Here is an 18,841-nt window from a genome sequence, read left to right on the forward strand (position 1 = left end):
GCATTTTCTGACCTGGGTAACTTTATACCTGGTACCAAGCTGGCCTGGAATCACCAGAGAGGTTTACAGACTATAGCAATACTGCCATGCCTCAGGCTCAAACAGCCATGCAGCTTCACCTCAGGAGCCCTGCTTTGCCTCATAAACCTTGGCCAAGCCCATCAGACCTAGTTTTCTTCTAAACTGCAAGAAGAAAATATCAAATAATTCACAGAGCAACTCATTTACACATTTCAATCTCCAAACATGCTATATCACCCCTTTCCTCTTGGCCCCCAGAGCCATTAGCACATTTGTGACAAATTATCTAGAAGATTCCCCACATGCTGGTGCTCTCAGCCAGCCCCACAGACTGGCAGCCTCCAGACTGCTCCAACACAAGGGCGTGTGGCTGGGGCTGCTGCCCTGGCAAGGCCTTCCCAGCCTGGTGGGGAACAGCCATGCCAACTTTGGCCCTGGTATCTGTGGATGTCCTGGGTTACAGATCCACCCACATGACCCAGATAGAAGCATGTGATTTTGAATGTCATTAGGAACACAGCTCAGAATGCATCTCTTTGCTGTGCGCTTGCAGGTTTGCTTTGACTTTTCACATTTATTCCCTGGGCAGTACCACCTGCACACTCATTTCATCCAGCTCTCACCAAGCCCAAACCTCAGACACTTCTTGCTGGCAAGAGGTCACCCTCTTCAAAGGCAGGCATGAAGGAAGCTGGGCACTTACTCCTCCACTTAACACTGTCACTACCACAGAGTGTGAAGGGAGCTGGTTTGTCCTACATTGAAATCTCCCGTAGAGGCCATTTCTGGTCTCCTGTCATGACTGTGATGCTCCTAAAAGGGCTATGACTACCCAACTAGCCCCTCTGCATTAGGAATGGCCCCAGAGCTCATGGGTAGGGAGCTGTGAGGTTTCTCCTTCCCAGGCTAGGGCCAATTCAAGTCAGCAGTGAGCATCTACCCGGGCATTGGAAATTCTAAGATGCATAAAACAAATTCCTGCCTCCACCCACGGTTGCAGACATTTGTCTCAATCTGGACTTTCAGTTGCGCCATCACATGTCAATCGGTTGTGAAGTGAGTCATAAGTCATTTGTTATCAATAATAGGAAGTACCAAAGGTTTGAAATAGGAGTGAATTCAAAATAAGAGTGAGCGAAAAGTGGATTCCTGGGTATGCATACGATATCATTGCTCTCATTTGCATTCGGACACACTTTCTTGGATGAAGGAAAAAGTGTTGGAGGTGATCTGAGCTCTGACATTTCTAAGTGTTGTCTGTGAGCCCAGGGAAGGCAGGACATTGGTTTGATCCACACTGGGCCACTCTCCATAGCTCTAACAAAGAAAGTGCCTCCTTCACCATTTCTCATAGAGAAGGGACTAAGCTTGAAGAAAGGCCGCCTTTTGAGAAAACAGAAAAAGCAGTCGAAACTGTTGCCTTTTGACTCTGGCAAGATTTGTTTGTTGTTTGTTTAGGAAAGGAACAGTGCACTGGTTATAGCTATGGCAATATTTTTTATTGCTGTGGGCTTCACCTGTCTATTTGCTATCTCACAGATGGCCCGTGATGAATCATGTGATGCACAGTGCTAAGTTAATCTCTTTAACGATATTAATGCTATTTACTTGTATTGTGCTTTGAAATTACAGTTTAAATGTGAACATTTTTGCATTCATTGACTCAGGTAGGTTCAACTTTAAGAATCTTTGAAGTAGGTCTTATCTCTACCTACTGTGAAGAAATAACCTCAGAGAGGTCTTGCTCAAAGTCTATAGCAGGTGAATGATAGAGCTGCGATTCAAATCCAGATCATGTGTTTCCAAGTGGTGTTTTTGTATTCCACTCGGGCTGTGTTGCACCCAACTTCATAACAGTGAAGAACAAAGATGCAGCTACACTTTCAACATTGACATCTCAAGGGTATGTAGCCAGTTTCATGTTGTTGGATGGAATGTCTCACTGGTTCAGAGAAGTCTATCACTTGGTAGTGGAGACACATCAACCTCTCTCTCCTCGGTCTGTCTTCTTGACTTTGTCTAGTGAGGTAGCCATTCTGCAGAATTTCATCTGCTTTAGGCATGCAGACCCTGTACTGCATGCGCTCATGCACACGTGGGTACACACACACACACACGAGACCAGAACTATTCCAGATTTGGCAGGGGGAAACATTTCCATTAGGAACTTTAATGGGGAGCTCAACCCGGTGACTGTCTGAGAGCTCAGAAGTGTCACTTCTGACTATCTAAAGACCAGCACCTCCTTGCTACCATGGTTAGCTGCTGGGCTGGTTTTGGGGTTCTTCTGCATTATGGGCTTATGGGCACTTTAATGTGACTTAAATCACAGGAAATCTTGCACAGAAGAGCAGATAAGAAATGCTCCCGCAACCTTGCTCCCTTCCCCCAACACACACATACACATACACACACACACAAACACACACACGAACAGACACACGTGCACCCTTCTGGAGCCCTGCACACCTACAGCAGGCACTGGCTCTGTGACTAAGATGCCCCTCCCAGGGAGTCACCTTTGGCAGGTGCCCAGACTGTGACATGGGCCACTGAACTGCTCATCATTCGTCTTTCAAAGCCAAGGACTTTTTACCCTTCAGCAAAGTATTTCTCAATCAAAATGCTTATTGAACTTAAAACTGAATGGCCATCTAAAGGGTGGGTCTAGCACTCCCACAGTTGAAGAAATGAAACTTTTGGCTTTGCTGATGCTGAGTCTTGGCTCAAGGTTCCAAGGCTGGATGAAATTCCGCCCTGTACTTGCAAACACATTTGCAGAACTGCTCAGTCAGCCTTCCGGGAAAACCATGCCCACATCCTACGGATTCCTCTAGCTTTGGTGTTGTCAACACGGAGATCACTGAGAGTTTAAATCGCAGGCCTCCATTGTTCCCTGAACACAAAGGGCAAGGTAGAGAGTAATCAGATAACAAGTGATGAAATTACGGTTTTTGGTGGAAATGCCTTCCATTTCTACAGCACTTCATCTTTCTGGAGAGCTTGCATAATATGATTTGACCCATACAACATATCTCAGAGGTGAAACTGAGCCAGACTTTCTTTTTTATCTCCATTGTGCAGATGAAGAATCAGAAATACATAAATACAGTCAGTGATGACTCACATCTATGACAGTGGTCCCATAAGATTGTAATGGAGCTGAAAAATTCCTGTTGTCTAGTGATGTCATGGCTGCGGTAACATCGCAGTGCAGTGCATTCCTCACATGTTTGAGGTGATGCTGGTGTAAACAAACCTATTGCACTGCCAGTCATAGAGAAGCCTAGCACATACAATTATGTAGAGTATATCATAATTGATAATGATAATAAATGACTATTATATTTGTTTATGTGTTTATTATACTATAATTTTATGTTATTTTAGAGTGTACCCTGACTAAAAAAAAAAGTTAACTGTAAAACAGCCTCAGGCAGGTGCTTCAGGAGGTATTCTAGAAGAAGGCACTGTTATCCTAGGAGAGGACAGCTCCATGTATGTTGCCCCTGAAGACCTTCCAGTGGGACAAGATGTGGAGGTGAAACACAGTGATACTGATGATCCTGACTCTGCCTAGGCTGAGGCTAATCGTGTGTGCTTTTGTCTTAGTTTTTAACAACAACAAAAAAAACTTTAAAAGTAAAAAAATTTAAGAACAGATAAAAGCTTACCAAATATGAATATAAAGAAAATATTTTTGCACAGCTATACGTTTTTGTATGTTAAGCTATGTGTTATTGTGAAAGAATCAAAAAGTTAAAAAAACAAAACATTTATAAAGTTAAAAAGTTAATGTATTATTGAAGAAAGAAAAATAAAGTTTTAAAATAAATTTAGTGTAGCCTGAATGTACAGTCTTTATAAAGTCCTCAGTAGCGTACTGTAATGTCCTAGGCCTTCACATTCACTCACCACTCACTCACTGACTCACCCAGAGCAACTTACAGTCCTTCAAGTTCCATTCATGGTAAGTGCTCTATACAGGTGTACCATTTTAAATCTTTATATTGTAGTTTTACTGTATCTTTTCTATGTTCAGACATGTTTAGATACACAAATACTTAGCATTCTGTTACAGTTGCCTACAGTATTCAGTACAGTAACATGCTGTAAAGGTTTGCAGCCTGGGAACAATAGGCTATACCCTATAGCGGAGGTATGCAGCAGGTTATACCATCTAGGTTTGTATAAGTGCACTTTATGATGTTTGCACGATAAAATCACCTAATAATGCATTTTTCCGAATGTATCTCCATCATTAAGCTATATATAAAAAGATATAGAGTGAAGAAGTATGTGTGTGGTGTGTGTGTGTGTGTGCATGTGTGTGCGTGCATGCAAAAGGGAGGAAACATTTAATCACTTAAAATTATCTCAGATAATATCTGATGACAGGGACTTTTGTATCATTTAAATTTTTTGTGTGTCCCATCTCAAGGTTATCTGGAGTCACACTGACTCCAGGGCTCAAGCCAAACAGAGTGGGAATTCCCATAGCAGGAGCCAGCTTGTTACTGAAGTTCACCTGCCCTTCACAAGTAAGAGTAGGGAGAATATGTCCCCAGTTTCACAGGCTTTGTGGCTCTCCTGTCTAGAGCCTCTGACTATTTCAGTGGATTGTGGATAACTGCCAATAGCACAGACAAAATGCACAGAACTGATAAGTAGGATTTGAGAGTGGTCTATAACCTAAAAGAACCAAACTAAGCTGCTCTTTAATTGCATGCAGTGGTCTAGAATTGTTTTCTTTCCCCCTTGTATGTTAGTGCCCTTGGTGGCTTGGGTTCCCCTTCTTTTAGAAAACAATGGCTGGCCCAGGGTCACTCAAAGGCTGTTACTGGAGTGCTCACTCTTAACTCCTTCCCAAGCCATTCTATCTCTGTAATACCACTCCCTGGTCTAATAATCAACACCCCACCACCCCAAAGTCATCCAGAGCCCTCCTTTGCATGGGACACGAATGGCTGGTGCTTCATGCCAGGAACCACCCTGGTGACTAACTGAAGAGCCCAGCACCACTTTATGTTATACAAGTTCTTGTAAAGTTTGCATTTCATTTCTCCTATTCTCTGGGATCTCTTAAAGGTTGGGGAAAAGCTGATGAAGCAAGTCAGTATATGTGCTGATTTTCTAATTCCAATTAAAATGGTTATAAAACACATTTTTAAAAATTACTTTTGAACAAAAACCTTAACAGAAACTGAAGAGGCCTTGGTTAGTTCCTAAGAGGCAATATTCCATTTGGAAAGAAGTGTGTCTGTGCCCATTGTCCGTGCTCCATAAGGAACACTCCAGGGAATGCCCAGGTGCAGCTTCTGGGAAGGGTTAGAGTGATTTTTGGCACCAACAGCACTCAGAGTCTCATGGCTTTGATGACTATCCCTGGCATTCCTATGGCTGCTGTGCCAAGTGCTATGTAATGGTTATCCCCCAATGTGGGGGTACCTGGCCTTACACAATTTACACTCTAGGCTTTTAGAGTTGTCTGGAATGGGAGAGGCAGAGAGGCTGAGCTGGACTGGCCTCTTTGGAGTCAGGGACGGGTAGGGAGGACCTGCAGGCATGTCCCCTGACTAGCTGCAGTTCCAGCTCAGCTCCCACACAGGAAAGTCTCTGCTGGTTGGGGTCTGTTCTAGGTCTGATGGGCAGGTTAGTGTGTTTAGCCTCTGGAATCCATGTTGAAATGCAAAGAGAAAGACGTTCTTCACTCCTGTTCTCTGTTATAGTGAGGAGTGGTCCTCCAAAAGGGGCACACAATCATGGGGCCTGGTGGCTGAAGCCTGGCCAAAGAAGTGGGGCCAGGCCTACCTGATGATCTCTCTCCTCCATACCCCTGTTCTCCCACAGAGGAGTGGAGCAGACAGCAGCTGCCCCCATTTTCTCTTTTCTCTGATGTCCACTTTGCATTCACATCTCGCTCTGCTGAGACAGCTGCTGGGAAGTCTCACTGCACCAATTCCCAGGCCAACTTTCAGTGGAGAGAAGCCATGACTGGGAGGTGAGTTTGCCTGGGCAACAAGGAGTAGGATCATTTTGCAACATGTGTCTGGTTAACTGTTGTATAAATAGTTGACCCTTCAGCAAACATCACGACTCCTCTGTACTTCTTTTTCTCTCCTCTTCCTTCAATTGGGAAAAGGCAACCCTGCATGGGTTGCAGAGGGCAAGGCAGGCATCCTCCAGAGTCAACTCTTCCTCCTCTAGGTCATTCGTTCATCACCCTCCCAAACTCTTGGGTGTACAGTCTCCAGGCATTGCTTCTCTCACCACACAGCTTCCTTGCTGGTGTGAGTACAGCCTGCAGAACGCACACGCTGACCTCTGTGTTGGCAGCCTCTTACCCATTATTTCTAAGTGCCATGGGTCAGGTTGTCTGGGAAACAGATTTTGAGAAGGAAATTCATGTGCAAATGTGATCTTGGGAACAACATCCATGAGGGAGTGAGAGACGGAGGCTCAGACACAGAGTTGAGTAATGCACAATTGTACTAGAGGCCTCAGCTGATCTCACAGGGAGCTCTGAAGCCAAGTTGGCCCTTCCGAGATATCTTGAATGGAGGGAAAGGAGGAGCCCTTGGTACCGCTGCATTGTCCACTTGTGCCTGAGGCATGTAACCTTTGGGAGGCAGCTCCCATTGGCTAAGGGCAACTCCCAGGGAGGGACCCATCAGCAGGCAGCACTCCTGAAGTTAGGAGGACGAGTGTCTTGGTTCATAAGGGAGATGTGGGCAGTCTCTCTAGCATTTGCTCCTGTCAGAGACCAGAGAAAGAGGAGTATAAAGCTGTGGCCTCTGGTCTGTCCTGCTCTATGTCAATGCCTTGGCCTGATCCATCAGGATACAGGGCCAGGGGGGGACAAAGAAGAGTTTCCAGGGAGCCCTGCCAGTGCTTGCTGGAAAAGAGCAGGTGTTACCTGGAAGCTGCAGGGCAGACCCAGTATGAAGAAGAACTGGCCGCCATCTTGTAGATGGAGTCCAGACGACCAGCTTAGGCCTAAGAGGAGAGTCCCAGTGCAGACAAAGAGTTGGTCTGGAAAACACCCCTAATGGGGAGCTGGTTCTAAGATGGTCTAAATCTATGACACTTTCACTAGATTCCCAAAGGTGATTTTAACCTTACTCTGCTTTGCACTTCCTAGTGTATGTCATTTTTAAAGCATAGCAGACTCATAGGCACTGGATGAGGAGAATAGCTGAGAAACGTTCTTGGGAACTGAGAAATACTGACCAAAGCTAGGGGTGATGTCTGCCTATCAGCGTTCACCAAGTCACTTTATCAGGTCCAATGTGGTTCTCTGCTCTCTGTTCACCCCACTGGGCATCATTGCCACCTATCTTTATTTTTCTGTTGCATTTGGGAGGAGGGACAGAGGGTGGCAATGGAGGAGAGTCTGTTTGAGAACCGAATAGGAGAAAAGTCTGGCTGTTTGCACTGTGAACCTTTCTCAGGCCATCATGGGGGTGGTTGGCCAGATGCCAGGGAATGGTGGAAGGTTCTGGGCCTGCATTCCCTAGCCAAGAACATTCGGTGTATAACTGTTATCACCCTGTTACCCCTCTCCCAACACTATTATGCAAAATTAGGTATAACCCCAGCCAGTCATTATCCCCAAACTAACCTCACAAGCATATACACAGACGGATGCAACCACAGCCTACGGCACAGTTAGCTAGCCCCTGACAACAAGGTTTAAAGTGTGACCAAGGGTGAAATATTGCCTCACTGGTCTGAAAAGGCTTTTGCTACCAACAAAGAACCATTATGATAACAGGAAGGCGCCGAAAGCCAAGCATACTATAGACAGGAAAGATCTCTCTTTCTCTACCCTTCACGAAAAAGAGAGAAGTTTTTTAACCCTCCAGTGTCTGGCTAATTTCCTAAGCAACACTGGCCAAGGGTAACTGCAGTTCCACAACGAGCTGGGCATTCAGCAGAGGCAGGAGCAGTTCTTGGCTGGAAGCCTGTCTGCCAGACAGCGCCAGAGGTGGCACCTGGGTGTGTTACCAAGTGGCCTCTACGGGTGCTAGGGGAAGGAGTGTGTAGAGCAGAGAGTGCCACTGGGGCCTCACAAACAATTTTTGTTTTTTAAGTTTCCTGCTTTTTCTTCATTTTCATGCCAACTGCATCAATCAAACATTTAAATAACCAAATGACAAACATTGCTGGAAAGCCCACTAGGTGTCAAGCACCACGCTAAATGATTCAGGGGAGAGAAGGAACACACCTGCCCTTGCATTATTTGGAAGGAGAAGATAAGTACACATAAGAAAGAGAAAATGATAGCCTGACGGGCTGCTGTGAGCATACCAGAGAGCCACACAGGAGGTGCTGCTGAGGTCCAGGGCTGGAACAGACCAGTGGCTCATTTTTCCTTTTAGGTCCCACTGTCTACCATGGTCCACGTGGACCATCAGTCACATGCCTTGCTCCTCTCTGGTCTCAAAGGTGGCAAGAAATGGAAATTTGGTCAATCAGAGATTTCCATTCCTTGGGTCACAGTGAAAGATCCAGGGATAAACTGTACCTATCCAGTGAGTGGGTCAGTAGGTCAGGGAAAGCTTGCTGGAGGAAGGGTAACATAAACTAGGTGTGAAAGCAGGAACAGGATTCAGATAAAAAAGCAGGTGTTCCAGGCAGAGACCCAGCAAGTGCCTGGCATACAAAAGGCCATGGTGAATGAATGAATAAATGTGGCCCACAGGAAAAAAAAGGCATTTCTGGAGTTTTCAGGCTAACCATTCAGAGAGGTCATCTAAGAGACAAATGGGGAAAAGGAGGGTTGAAAAGAAAGACTAGAATCAAAGGAAGTCTTGCACTAGGAATTAAGGTATTAGACTTTGATCTTTCATGATTTTCAATGCGGGCTCAGCAATAATCCCGCTTATAAGGTGATAAAGGTCTGACTTTGGGTGAGACTCAATGAGAAACGGGGAGCAGAAGGGTGTCTTCCAGGTATAAAGTATGATGAAGCATGGCAGCGGGTGCTTTACTCACTCCAGTGAGGATGAAAAGGAAGGGACAGATATGAGAGACATTATGGAGACTAATAAAATAAAGATAAGTTTGAGAAATCAAATTTGGATGCTGTTGTGGCTGCATTAGATTTAGTTGCAAATGGTAAAACCCTATATAAATTAGCTTAAAAAAAAAGAATGTATTAGCCATGTCACTAGGAAGTGTAAGGAAACTTCTTGCTGCAGGCACAGCTCCACTCATGACCAGGCTCTTTCTGTGGGCAGGCAAGTGTTCTAGGCAGCCCCAGACTCATCTCCCAGCAAACACAGGTGAGCTTTCCCATGACCTCTGGTAGAAAGGTCCTAAGAAAGACTCTGATTGGCCAGGCCTTGGTCAGGAGTTCATCCCTGGACCTATCACTGTGGCCCAAGGAATCAAGGTCTCTGATTGACCAGATTTCCATTTCATGGCACCTTTGAAGCCAGAGAGGAGCAAGGCATGCGACTGATGGTCCACTCGTTGTAGACAGTGGGACCTAAAAGGAAAAATAAGCCACTCCTGTTGGAAGGAGTGAGATGGGACAGCATGTAGGACACTCAGAAATGATAACTACTGTGGTGCTATGCTGGGACCATTAACACAAATATGGAAAGAAGGAATTTAGGGTCAAGGAGATGATTTTAGGCATGTGGAGTAGAATCCTGCTGGGACAGAGCTAGTGGTAGGAGTCTGACCCCAGTAGACACACAAGGCTGAGATGACAGGGGGTGTGGAGCCTCCACTCCCTAGAACACTAAATCTCCACAGCAGTTTCCACCTATTTCTGCTGACCCCAGTGTCCTGAGCCAGCTTTGTCTTTACAAAGTTGGAACCAGTGAACACAACCAGTATAGACCTGCTCAGAGAGGAGGTCTGGCCTCCTGATGCTGAAGTTCCAACCCTGCTTCCGCAATTCACCCAGCCCTTCCCCACTGAGATTAATTCCTAACACCTTAGTAGGTGCCATCCTATCACCAAAGGACACTCCAGCTCAGGCAGGGGCCACCCTGGACCTGCTGAAATCACAGGCTGGTCTTTGGCTGAGGTATTTTTCTCTGTTTTCACCATAAGAGCAAGTGTAAGTGGTAACCCAGACAGGCTTGGAGACAGATGAACTACCTTGAGAGCACCCAGCCCTGCAGTTACCGTGTGCCCTGAGCCAACCCAGCTGGGGCAGCCACGGCAAACCCCCAAGCTCAAGCCAGCCAAGCCAGCATGAATGTGGTCTTCTAATGTTTCACTTTCATGGGTAATCTGAACATCCCCAGGCCACCTTCCTGTGGATCCTGTTTAATTCCAAAGAAATTCAATAACACAAAGATGATGTTCTTATCCCACTTGCCTACATGCCCATGAGCCAGTTCATTGATTACATCAGTAGCATCCTCCCTGCTATTCCTGTCCCCTTCCAGTTTTCTCTCACTGATACCCTCACCCAAGAAGCCACTTGAGGGTACCATACTGCTGTCTGGGCTGTCAGGGTTTATGATAAGAGCACCAGCATGCAGGCCCACAGCGCTGACTTCCTGCAAGAGTTGGGATCGTGGTTTTCTTCCTGGCTCTGTGCCATACCTTGTCACCAGTGTCCCACAGAAGCAGAATATGTGCTCTAAGTATCACAAAGTCCCTCATGAAAATAGCTCTTTAAATTTTTTCCTCCAAGCTCTCTCTCCATAGGGGTCTAAAACAGCAGCACCAGGGACCAGGCTGAAGACAGACACATCTCACTCGTCCATGGTCCTTCTCTCACTTTCATGATGTACAGTTAACAAGCAAGACATCTTTCCACCTCCTTTGCTAAGAAATGAAAGCCTCCACGCACATCAACTCACACCAACAGACCCCTGAAGGGTCACTGTCCCTAGCTCTGCTCTGTGCACCATCCACATACACGGCAGACAAAACTGTCACGCAAGGCTCCCCATCATGCTGACCACGGAATTGGGTCAGAACTCGGAACCATCCTGCTGAGAGCTCGTGTACACCCAGTGGCAGCAGCAGTGGATGCAGACAAGTTAGCAAGGGCAGCAGGAGGACGTGTGCTGATGGCCACACCTGGCTAAGACCTAGAGCCAGGCAAAGTCAGGCCAGGCCACAGAGGGACCTGACTGTGCTATGGACTCATGCTCCACTGCTGAAATGACACCCTTCACCCCTGAACCCAATCATTGTCACGCCCTACCAGGTACTCCATCCCCAACCCCAATACTCTCTGACAAACACCTGTTCTCCTCCCATATTGCTTCCTTCTCCCTCTTCTCTGCAAAGATAGACCTTCAAACTCCAGCCTGATCCCAGCCTCTTTCCCAAAGCCTTTTCTAGTCACCTTACCCACTCTCCCTCTCTCCCTCCTGAATCATAGTCAGTAAATCTCCCAGTCCCCTCCATTCCACCTCAAGCTCCTTCAAATCCCCTCTCTTCTCTCTGCCTTAGCTTAGGCTCCCCCAATGTCTTGTCTAATGATTGTTCCTTGCCTGCTCTTCCTGCCTTCTCTCTTGCCTCTTTCAATGTATTCTCTACACTGTGGGGTTCATTCCAAAAGACAAATACAATCATGTCATGATCTACACAGCCAACACTGTTTTTCTGTTTTGTTTTTTGAGACAGGGTCTTGCTCTGTTACAGGTGTGGTAGCATGAAAACAGCTCACTGTAACCTCAAACTCCCAGGCTCAGGCAATCCTCCCACCTCAGCCTCCAGATTAGCTAGGATTACAGGTGCACATCACCACACATGGCTAATTTTTAAATGTTATGTAGAGTTGGGGTCTCACCATGTTGCCCAGGCTGGTCTTGAACTGCTTGCCCCACATGATCCTCCTGCCTCAGCCTCCCAAAGTGTTGGGATTACAGGCGTGAGCACTGTACCCAGCCTGCTAACACTTATTGTTGAATGCTTGCTGCATGCTAGGTTCTGTTCTAAGTGCTTACATGCAAAATGTGTTGAAATCTCATAGTAACCTCATGAAGTAGGCATTATTTCTGCCATTTCATAAAGGAGAAAACTGAGGCCAAGAGAGGTTAAGTAACCTGGCCAAGGTCATACAATTAATGACAGAGCCAGAATGTGAACTCAACCCTCCAGGCTTTAAATTCCTCACTCTCAAGCAATGCACTGTAATCATACTGCTTCTCAGTTGTTCTCCAGTCTTCTTAGCTCATTTTTCTGGCTCCTGCCCACCTCTGTCTCCAGACTCATCCATTTTCACTTGCCCACATGCAACTTTGCTCCCCCTTCTACCCCAGTGGTGTGCCAGTGAATATTTGACATTGGCTTTCTGGAAAATAAAGTCCTGACTTGCAACATTTGCCAACCTCCATGGTGTAAATGTTCCCATCATGGCCAATTTCAAGCTATGAATATGATGTCACTGAATGCAGAGGTGGGAAGAGATGCGCACAATCAGTCTGTGAGCTGAGCTGGCAGGAGCTGACTCCAGCACACCACTGATGGGATCCAGCTCTGTCACCCTCCATGACTGCTCGTCAAGGATGGAGTACCTTGGACCTCACACACCCATCCACCTGATCACATGTAGATCCGGAAAGTGCTGTTGAAAGCCCACATTTGTTTCTTTGCCCACCACTGGAAGTCTTAAGGCAGAACTGAAGGCTGCTGTCATTTCCAGACAGGCCCCTGTCTCCTACTTGCCACAACAGATTTGACTTATCACAGCCCCTGCCCTCCTCCACCAAAACACCCCACCCTGCTGCCTGGGTTTGTGCGTCTGTGCTTCTCCATCCTCTCACACTTCCAGGGGGCCCATCTCTTCTCATTCCTTCCTATGAGGATGTTTTGGGAATATGGATGTCCCATAGGCCCCTCCTATGAAGCCATTCTTAGGCTTCCTTGATCCTCTTTCTCCACAGACTCAACCCTTCCTCCATGTCCCAATCTCTGACTAACACCGCCATTCATCACATCAGCCAAGCCAGGAACATGGGCATGATCTGAGACCTCCCTCCCTTCTCCCACTTCAGCCTAGGCACCAAGCCCTACAGAGTCTACCCTTGTGATATCTGTGGCCTCCATCTCCTGCCTCTCACGGTCCCATCTCTGCTGCGGCTATCACCACTCTCTTCCTGAATTGCTGCCACAGTCTTACACCTGCGTGCCTCTGCTCTGGCCCATCCCCACATTGCTACCAGGAGACCTGGCTCCCCATGATACCGAGCCTGCCCCTCCTGCTCCTCTCCTCAGTGCTCAGGGTGCCCAGAGTCCTTGCCTTTCACCTGGGCTTCCACACCTACCTGGGTTCTTCAGTGTGGGGGACTTGGTCAGAATGCTTCCTCTCTTCAATTTTAGTCTCTAGCTCTCTTTTGGTCTCTGTCTATGCCCTTGATTGAGCACTTCTGCCTCCTAAGTGGGAGTCTGGGTCCAGAGGTATCCTCTTGCCCAGTCTACCCCAGGCCACATCCACAGTCCTAGGGGAAAGTGTCTGCCCCACTGTAGCACACATGTGTGTTTGCATCTCCTGTTCAAGTGGGAACTCGCTTTTATGCCAGGCAGCCCCAAGGATTGAGCTCCACTGCTTAGAGGTCAGAGGATATTCCCAAGGTCAGGATGACCTTCAGTGGACATCCTGGGGGCTACTCCTAGGGGAGGCGGCTAAAGGTGGGCACAGCTGATAGCCAGGACCCTGTATTTTCCTCCCAACTCCTAATTAAAGACCAACGGGTTTACCCAAAGAAAGTGCTTGCTTTCCCTTTGTGTGTCTCCAGTGCTGTGTACAATAACCACTTCTACTAGGTGTGGCTTGGGAGTAACATTTTCTTAATAAATATTTAATGTGGTGTTACCGTAGAAACCACACTCACCATATAAGAATGGTCAGTTTTCATAGCCTCACAATCAAATGTTAATATTAATACTACCGACTGAGACTACAGCACACTTCCCTGGTCTTGGTTATTCTGAATCTTGTGGGACCTGGGGCCATCTCTAGGATCACCAGTCAGCATCTCTTTTCTTTAAACCACTCTACTGAGATGTGATTGACAGGCAGAAAGCTGGACATAGTTAATGTATACAACCTGATGAATCTGTAGATATCACCTGTGAAACCATTGACACCATCCACCAAGACCATCCATCACCTCTCAAAGTTTCCTCCCACTCCCTTTATTATTAATATTATTATTTTTGTGTGTATGGTAAGAACACTTAACATAAGGTCTACCTTTTTAGCAATTTTTTTTTTTTTTGACAGAGTCTTGCTGTCGCACAGGCTGGAGTGCGGTTGCGTGATCTTGGCTCACTGCAACCTCTGCCTCCCAGGTTCAAGCGATTCTCCTGCCTCAGCCTCCTGAGTAGCTGGGACTATAGGCACCCGCCACCATGCCCGGCTAATTTTTGTATTTTTAGTAGAGACAGGGTTTCACCATATTGGCTGGGCTGGTCTCAAACTCCTGACCTTGTGATCTACCCACCTTGGCCTCCCTGAGTGCTGGGATTACAGGCATGAGCCACTGCTCCCAGCCTGCAAATTTTAAGTATGCAATATAATATTCAAAGCTACAGGCACTATGCTGTATAGTAGATCTCCAGAACTTGTCTTGTGTAATGGAAACTTTGCACCCTTTGACCATCATCTCCCTTTTCCCCTTTTGCCAATCGCTGGCAACCACCATGCTACTCTGCTTCCATGAGTTTGACCAACATCTTTAAATGTGGTGTCAGGTCACACAGATGTGTGGGATAGTCAGTTTACAGAACGAACCTGTGGAGAGAGTTTCCTCAGAGGAAACCACATTGGTGACCCCTCCTGACTCATCCAGAGCCACCTGAGCCAGTGAATTAAAAGCTCTTTGTAGAGAAGTGATGACTTGGGACAAATGCATTAGGTGACACTATAAGTGTGCATGTGTTTGGGGTAAAGTGTTGGAGGACTGTGCTGGGCAGTCTTGGAGACGGTGCTGACCATGACTGAGCTACCGGGGTCCTTCCTCCAGACAGAGAGGCAAGAGCGCCCAGGAAGTGGGCAGCCAGAGCTCTCTAAAGGTCCCTCTTCCCAGGTGAATTTTCTTTCTGACTGCAGGAATGCTGGGCTCTTGTTGCCTGCTTTGCTGACCGCTATGCAGAGCCAGTACTGGCCACAGCACACATCCAGCCTGAGCCTGAACATGGCTGCCTGTCCACACTCCTGATGCCTTCCTTTTCCTTAGAGTCCACTTCAAGTTATTCAGATAACCAGAGTCTCCTCCATCTTCACTGTATCACAGCTGTAATCTTGTCAGGATAAACTGATTGTGCTGGATCTTTTGAAGTCTATCTGTTGGAGGTTTCCAGGGAATTTATTTAGTGCTTATCTGATTAACTGGGGCCAATTCACTAAGCTTCTAAGTAATGGAATCTGCTTTAAGCTTCAAGACATTGAAACAAAGAAACTTAGACAAAGATGGCTGAAATAAAAATTCATAGTACAACAAAGGCTACGTTGTAGACTGTCAGAAACAGAAAAAGTTTAGGACAGAATTTATATAGCTCTCAGGGTGGGGAACAGGGCAGTTAATTCAATCCTAAGTGGCAAATGTGTGACAGAGAGAAAAAAAAAAAAAAAAAAGAAGCCTCCTTTTCTATTTAAGTAGCCAGTATGTCATTGTTTTTGAAGTAGTTGACTGATTTTTGAATCAGGTACGAGACTATCAAGATCCATCTTAAACACAAGAAGCCAAGAACAGTAGTTACCTATGCAGGGTGGGAACTGGGCAGAAGGGAACAAGATTGGGAGAAAGCATTTTTTGCTGTCTAAGAGTATTCATACTTTTTGGCTGGGTAGAATGGCTCATGCTTGTAATCCCAGCACTTTGGGAGGCCGAGGTAGGCAATCACTTGAGCACAGGAGTTCCAGACCAGTCTGGGCAACATGTTGAAATTCCATCCCTACAAAAAATACAAAGATTAGCCAGGTATGGTGTCATGTGCCTGTAGTCTCAGTTACTTGGGAGACTGAGGTGCGAGGATCACTTGAGCCTGGGAAGTTGAGGCTGCAGTGAGTCATGATCACACCACTGCACTCCAGCCTGTGTGAGAGTAAGACCCTGACCCAAAAAAAAAAAAAAAAAAAGTTTATACTTTTTGTGTTTCAAACCATACAAATGTATTATGCCTTTTGAAAATTAACCCATTTCCTGTTTAGAAAATAAAAGTGCAACTCACTGCCAGCAATTTTACATAAGCATGCTCTTTGAGGCTGAAGGAAATCTGATTTTTGGTATGAAAATAAAATATAAAAACTATTCTTGGAGTTATTTCTAAGCAGAACTTGTCCCTAATCCTAATGTAACAGAAATATATGTGATGTTACATTAGGATTAGAAACAAGAGTATTCTCAGGGCAAACAGGAAATAGGTTAAATGAAAATAATAGTTTAATTTACTTTGCTATTTTGAAAAGTAAATATAGCATCCAAGACAACATTTCAATTAGGCAGATCTTCTGAAACTAGATAGGGGTTACAAAAGCATATATTTCTAGTCATGGAAAACATCATTTATCAAAGAGTTCTGAGCCTCTTGGTTTGTGCTCTGCCTTAGTCTAGGCCTTGAAAAAGACGAACATAACAACGTTGATGCCTGTCTTCAGGCTTTGCTGAGGTACACTTGGTGAAAATCAATGTGACGTGATGGGACTACGTGGCAAGCAAGTGGCTATGTGCAGGTCTGTCGGATTAGTCAATGGCCAGAGCAGCAACGAATCACCCCATTTGCAGAAAGACGTTGTGCCAGAGAAGCCGAGTGCCAAGGAGGAAGGCTGGCAGAAACTCTGCTCAAAAGACTGAGTGGGGGTGTGTGTGTGTGTGTACAACAGCCCAACAAAAAGCAGGTATATAAATAGGAAGCAACGAACAGTAGAATCTATGCCCAAGGTTGAGATAAGTGAAGAAAGAAAATTGTGCCCTGATGGGTTTGAGTTCAAATTGTGTGGTAGAAACTTACACCACCCATTTGGGCAAATCAGACAGGCACTAGCCGCGCAGCTGAGCTGGAAAAGTGTCTGTGGGAGGATGCCAGGAAAAACACCATCACCCACCCTTTGAAGGAGGGGGATGTGCTGAATCTTGATAACCAGGAGAACTTAAAACTGGAGCCAGGAGTGTGATGTGATCACCCAGAGGGAGAATGCACAAACAAAATATGAAGGGGAAAAAAGTTTAATTAAAAAGACAGCAGCGATGAGAGATTTAATTTCAGCCATGCAGCCAGCCCAGGGCCCATGTGGGGAAGTAGAGATATTGCAGGAAGTGGGGCAGGAGGGGATGCTGGAGGCCTCTCATTTCATGGAGATAAGGTATCCGGCAGCCTGTAGAACAAACAAGGCGCTGCCTGGGAGAGATGCAGGTACCCCTCAAGCCATAAAATCCCTCTTCTGGTCCCCAGCAAGCACTGATTCTGTGGTAGGTAACCTGAGGGGACTGAATAGTCACAGATGAAAATAATCCCTTTAGTTCAAAGGTCATCTCTGCCACCCTACTCAAGGACAGCAGGTTTCAAGACCTGAGATCTGAGTGTCGCCACCTTTGTTCCCAAGGGCCTTTGAGCACTGGCCGGAAAAGGCCCTAGAGCATCTGGGGTTCCACAGGGTAAAGAGAGCAGGGTCTATAATTTCCCAGCCCTGGGGGAGGAGAGAGAAGGAGCAGCAGACATACAACTTCCCGAAAAGCACAGCTGGCAAGCACACCCACACCGTTAGGCTGCAACTCCCTGAACTAATTAAAAGGCAGAGCAGTGGGAATTTCTGTATTGCTGCATAAGCAGCTCTTGGGGAAAATATGCTCATGGTATTGCAAACACAGGGCTCCCTCTTCACTTCCAATAGCCAAGTCGGACACAGGTGATTACAGTTTAGGACTAAATATGTGGGTAGGATGTGTGTGTGTGTGTGTGTGTGTGTGTGTGTGTGTGTGTGTGTGTGTGAAGGAGGGGGGTGGAGAAGAACTCAGCCAGAGAGAAATGCAATGTGATGGAAATACTTAAAGAGGCTATGATCTTCTCTCTGATTCCCCTTGAGGACAGAACAACAGGCAGAGGACTCAAATTGCACCACTAGAGAATTTGTGTGGCCACTAGGAGAAAAAAAAAAAACCCTACAACTTATAAGGGAGTATTTTTGCATTGCAATCTCTAGGAGGTGTTTTCCTCTCTTTCTAAGTTTAAAGAATTATTGTTTGAGTTTAACCCCGCTTGGAACCAGAAAGATGGGCCAAATCAACACCAAGAGTGTTTTTCTGCTTTGTGAATCTATGGAAAGGAAAATTTTTTCCAACTCTTTCCTCATAATAACACTCTATCAATGTGGAGAACTCCTCTGGTGCAGAACTTTCATATCTTGGATTGGGGATCCCAGAGGGAGCCCAGCTGACAGGATGCCCTTAGGAGACCCACTTGTGGGCCACCAGGAGAGTTATTTGATGAGGGTGTTGGGAATGTAGCTGAGCTGCAGGATGTCAGATAAAAACCCTGACACCAAGAAAGAGGACAAAAGCAGCGCATCCCCTCTGTCTTCCCTGGGGAGGGCCCAGTGGAGGCTGGACTTTATCCTGGGACAGTGATGGATTGCACTGTCTGGGCTTATGAGACAGAAAGGGGAAAGGCTTTTCAGCAAGATAGTCAGGGACAGAAGGTGGCTCAACTGTCACTTGGCTCAGACGCCACTGGAAATCAATTCCAAGTCCTTGGTCGAGAAGATTTAAAGTTGAAACAGCAAGAGAATACTTTGAGGCATCTAACAGAAGAGCTGTGACCCTGCTGGGGGAGTGCCCTGCCCTGTCCCCACCATAAGGATTACCAGAAAGGAGGTATAGCATCAGTAATGGCAGAGGCA

At 46.3% G+C, this 18,841-nt stretch overlaps 1 protein-coding gene and 1 pseudogene across 1 annotated transcript in view; both read right to left on the reverse strand.

The window, feature by feature from the left end:
- Positions 1–18,841, reverse strand: part of BCAR3 (breast cancer anti-estrogen resistance 3) — a 281,941-nt gene that overhangs the window by 192,222 nt on the left and 70,878 nt on the right. The window lies entirely within an intron of this gene.
- Positions 1,648–8,435, reverse strand: LOC105510337 (annotated as a pseudogene).

The sequence above is a fragment of the Colobus angolensis genome, unplaced genomic scaffold, assembly GCF_000951035.1.
Source record: "Colobus angolensis palliatus isolate OR3802 unplaced genomic scaffold, Cang.pa_1.0 Scaffold186, whole genome shotgun sequence".
NCBI classification, from domain to species: domain Eukaryota; kingdom Metazoa; phylum Chordata; class Mammalia; order Primates; family Cercopithecidae; genus Colobus; species Colobus angolensis.